Below are 5,473 nucleotides of genomic sequence, written 5' to 3' on the forward strand. Positions count from 1 at the left end.
TGACTTTTTCTATGGTGAGATTTATACTGTTTTCATGATGTATAGAATTGAGATTCATCCACTTAATGTTCAAAAATTGATTTGCAAGCCAACTACCATTAGGATACAGTAACATGGGGCAAATTGATTTGCAGAATTTTCACATCACAAATCTGAAAAGTGATTAGCAAATTGGCATTAAAATTGTTACAAAAGAAGAGTCTGGAGAAACGTCTAATATTAGAAATGGCTCCGTTCTTGTCTAAAAGCTATGTCTGAACTCCGACGGTCCTATTTCTGGTATTTAGCAACTAATTCTCAATACTTAATTAAACAACATTCCCTTCACAAGCCAAACAAAAATGGGAGGAGGATGTGGGGCCGATCCTAGGGAATCAATGGGAATAGGTATTAGAGTTGGAACCCCGGTTATCGTTAAATGAGGCAGAGAGATTTTCCCAGATTATATTAGTCCATAGGAAATAGACTCCTAGGTTCCTATGTAATATAGGATCTAGCATTGATGCCAGGTGTCCAAGATGTAAAATGGATGATGCAGGTCTGCTACATATGATATGGGAGTGCTGAGAGATGGGAAAATACTGGAAGGGAGTGCGGTCTATCATTTAAAAAAAAGGTATATAAAATCGATCCCTCCAAAAAATGCTTACTGGTAATATTAGAAGATGATATGGAATTTGACACAGTTACAATAGGGATTTCACGTATTTGATTCCAAGCCAGGAAACATATTGCATCCAAATGGATTAATTCCTCACCTCCATCAATAAGTGAATTGAAAAATAGGATAAATGACATTATTAGATTGGAAAAGAGTATATATAAAAAGTGAAACCCAATGAAAACATTTGAGATAATATGGGTTCCATGGGTGAATACACCTGGAATGCCATCAAGAGGGTTGTTGCTGTTTGCAATTTGACTTGCCGGGAGGGTAGAGATCGATGTTGAAGCCGATACATCACTGTAATATGGATAGAATTCTTCAATATGTATTATTGGTGTTGTAATATACCTATATTTAGGATCAAAATGTTTATTATAATAATAATATTCTTCTTTAAGGGACGTCTAGATCATAGATTTATGATTGTATAATGCAATGCCTGCAAATTATTAGACAGTATAGAGCTAGCCTGATCGATATACTGGAATGATGCATGTTTGTAACCCCTATGTTAGGTTCTTTTTGTTGTGTTTTGTTTATACTTTTTTATAAAGAGACGCTTTGATTATGGAGATATGTGTTGTAAAAAAAATTGAGGGGGGAAAAAAACAACAACTTTTCCAATAAATAAAAATATTTGATTTAAAAAAAAAAAAGCAATATCCGGTGTTAGTCAGCTCCATTATATCTGCATTGTATCAAATAAAGCTGCTTTCTCCTGGTAGCCACACTTTAAGTACAATGCTGCCCAGCCATCTTAATGCTATTAACCTACAGATTGACTCTATATCTTGTTTTTCCAAGGTGCCTGAATCCTGCTAAGTGCAATCATTGAAGTGATTGTGCTTAGCAGGATTCGGGCACCTTGGAAAAACAAGATATAGAGTCAGTCTGTAGGTTAATAGCATTAAGATGGCTGGGCAGCATTGTACTTAAAGTGTGGCTACCAGGAGAAAGTGAAGTTATTTCCACCCATGAGCTGCCAGCTTTTAGTCATGGCGGTGTGTGCAGAGCGGCTAAAGTCATCCCTCACTATACTATGAGCTGCCGCTGTAAGGGTGTGCTTACAGCCGCCATTCACAGGATAACGAGTGGTGCCGTGATCGGTGACTGTAATTGCTCCGTGCACACCGCCAAGGCTAAAAACTTATTTCCAGTAAGGTGGCTGGGCAGCACTGTAGCGCCATTTGTCTGCAGATTAACCCCATATCTGCAGGCAAATAGCGTTTTTTGAGGTGACAGATTCCCTTTAAGGTACACTGCCAATAGATAAGAGTGATGCTCAGGGGTGTAACTCTAATGGATGCAGGAGTTGTAATTGCACCAGTGCTCTGGAGCCTATGGGGACCGAAAAGGTTGATTTGGCCTATATGAGATTACCAGGGTCCTGTTGGAGATTTTGCATTGAGGCCCATAAGCTTCACCGCTAATGATGCTGTTTTTGTAAAAATATTAGTTTTTTTTTCTTTTCTACCATACCTCTAAGTTGATTGTTTAAAATGATTACTAAATCAGTAAGAGCAATTCACTCATGTAGTAAATTCTGTTAAATTTTCCCCACCAAATTACATCTGCTAGACTCACTGAAAGCAAAGTTGGAGTTAAAATACAATGATGATCTATCCAAAGGGTTGGTCATCAATATACAGTGGGGGTCCGACACTTGACAGCACCACTGATCAGCTGTTTTTTTGTTTCGGCCACTGCTCATTGAATGGAGCTGCGCAGGGCAGTAGGAGTTGGTAAAAGTTTATTAGTGGATGTGCTAGGCGCGTGATCTCCGCTGATCAGAAATTGAAATAAAGGACCTCAGTATGTTTTTATTTTCTAAGATAATGACATATTCAGCTCTGCTCACATCTGCATTGAGATTTCTGTTTAAAAAGGAACCACAACAAAATCCTGGATCCTGACTGGCACCACCAGCTGCCAACTAGTCTCATTACCAAAAGGTATAGAAGGACAAAAATATCATCCAAGGGTTTGTTCTAGACCAGTGTTCCCCAACTCCGCTCCTCAAGAGCCACCAACAGGTCATGTTTTCAGGCTTTCCTTAAAATTGCATTGGTGATGGATTTATTGCCTGTGCAGTTGATGCAGTTATCACCCAGGCAATACTATGGGAATCCTGGAAACATGACCCACTTGTGGCTCTTGAGGAGCGGAGTTGGGTAACACTGTCCTAGAGCATAAAGGAGACAAACATGAGGAACCTGATGCTTGGGACCCGCTTTGTGAGCAAAAGTGGAGAGCTGCTAAAACACAGCACATCTCACTCCTGAGGGCACAGATAATTTATTTGGTCATCATGTAATACAAGATTTCCCCTACAACTTCCTAAAGGAAATACCAGTGATAGTGAACCCTGGCATTCATCTCAGGATGCAACAGGAAGGGTATGTTCACACCACATGTATATCCAGCTTGTATTTGCTCCAGAATCCATAATAGAAGTCTAAGGGCAGAGTTAGACGGCCATATAAGTCGCGCGAGAATCGTATAACTCGTGCTAGAAACGCATCTCGCTGCATGTACTGGCCCGGCACCTCTCCTGACCTGAGCAAGACAGCATGATGGATTACTATGCAGCTGTCAAGCAAGTCAACAGCCAGGATGAGGTTTACGATGCGATTCTCGCATGAGAAATACGGGCAATCTGACTCTTCCCTAAGACAGAACCTATGCTAAAAATTTGTTTAAAAAAAAAAAACAATCTGTGTGAACATAGCTTAATTGTAAGGACCTACAGTAGAGGGTCGACATTTTTAGGCTACATTCCCACATCCGTTTTTCATGTTCCACGTACTAACAAAAATGAAGTAGTCTCCTGCCGCAAATTAACATAATGTAAGTTTGGGTCAGGAGACCCACAGTTGGTCTTGACATTGTGGACCACACACAGTACGTGGACCACACCCGGTCGGTGGATCACAAGCATGTGAATGCTGCAAAAGTACAAAAATCCATGTGTAAACAGATTAATATTACTTGATTTGGATTTATACATCAATTATTAAATTCTATCTTCCTTTTGATTCTATTGACAATATTAAGGGACAAAGTCAATTACAGCTGGATACATCACCTACTTGCACAGATAGCACCCAGGATATTTATTTTGGCAGCAGATGCAAAATTTTGTCCACATTGAAAATTAATTTGTTAGAGGTAACCGTGGAAAGTCAGGTTGCATGTGTTAATAAACAGGAGAAACTTTTCTAAACCCCACAATACAATAACTTGTTGTTGGCTGAACGATGCTCTAGTCGATCGTTTGGTCGGCCGCTATCTTGCCCGACGCTCCCATAGTTAGTAACGCTTGCTTGGCCGAGCATTCCTGTGCTCTCTCTTAAGGAGTCTGACAGCGACTCTCGATCTCAAAATGATCAGCTGTCTGAAATTGGACACATGGGATCCTTATCTCCCACGTCAATCATCAATGTCAAGGGATCGCCCAAATACATTATATCGACCAAACCTGTCGATATCGGCGGTTTAGTCCATCGTTGGTTTAATGTGTATGGTGGACATTAAATGGAGGTAAATTAAGGGCTCGTTAATATTGTGTAATTGATATACACAGTTAAATGATCGAGGATTTGCCTTCATAGAACAGATCAGAAAGGAAAACCAAACCATAAAAGTCATCTGTATTGCGCAGAAATATGAGTAACGGAATAAAGAGGTTTAGAAAATTACTGAAAAATGGCTCCAGTCATATCCAGTGCACATTATCATAATGCACCATTAGTATTATAAAAAGGATAATTATAGGAATTTAGGATCAGAATAAATAATTATTACAGAAATGAACAAAATATTTTCAAGACCTTATTGTGATTCTTCATCTTGGTTTACCACTGATATCAGAAAATGATTAAATTGCACATTTTTAATGACTCATTATGCATATTATGAAACGTCTGCTAAGTGAGCGCTTATAATTTAATTTACAAGTATTGTAATCCTCAAAGTATAGAAGATAATAATATGACTTGCAAATTTTTTTTTTTTAGACATTTTCAGCAACATCGAGGTATGACTTCATTGAAAATGGGTGTTAAGTAGAGATGAGTGAGCACTAAAAATGCTCCGGAGCTCGTTGGTTGAACCAAACAATTTTCTAATACTCGCATGCTCGTTTTGAGTAAGCGTGTGTGTCCATGATCAGGAATAGCAGCGTTTTGGACGCAGCGCTGATGTTAGACAGCATTGATAAATATGCCCCAATATGTGAAAACATAGTATTATGTGTCACATACTGGAATCCTTTTTAGATAAATCAAAATGTGCCTCCATAGCAGTAATAGTGCCCTTATTACTGCCATCCATAGTGCCTGCAGTAGTAATAGTAAGTCTAGGGTCACATGACTGTATTTTCTGTCATTTGAGGAAATTTGTCCGATTATTCTAATCAGAGTTTGATCAGAGCGTGATCCGATTTTCTCGGAAGAGAAGATGGGGGGGGGAATTCCCCATCTTTGCCATTCTGTCAGTTCATGATAATTGGTCTGTACTCAGATGTGATTTTTTTCCACGGAATCATTGATTTGCATGGATGAGTGTGATCCGAATATTGGATGCAAATTGTATATGTTGCAATTTTTTATTTTTTTTTGCACACCCCCATGGAATAAAAAAGTCCGAGAGAAATGCAATGTTTTGTCTGCTCGCACTGGGACCGAAAATACAGTTGTCTCCACCTGCCCTGAAAGTCATCATCTGATATAAATGATGGAACACTTCGCTACTATTTGGTATCATTTTTCAAGCCGGTGTTATAAAGTATTCTAATTTACTGAGATA

Source organism: Dendrobates tinctorius, unplaced genomic scaffold (genome assembly GCF_039654945.1).
Source record: "Dendrobates tinctorius isolate UK_male_01 unplaced genomic scaffold, ASM3965494v1 ptg000143l, whole genome shotgun sequence".
NCBI classification, from domain to species: Eukaryota; Metazoa; Chordata; class Amphibia; order Anura; family Dendrobatidae; genus Dendrobates; species Dendrobates tinctorius.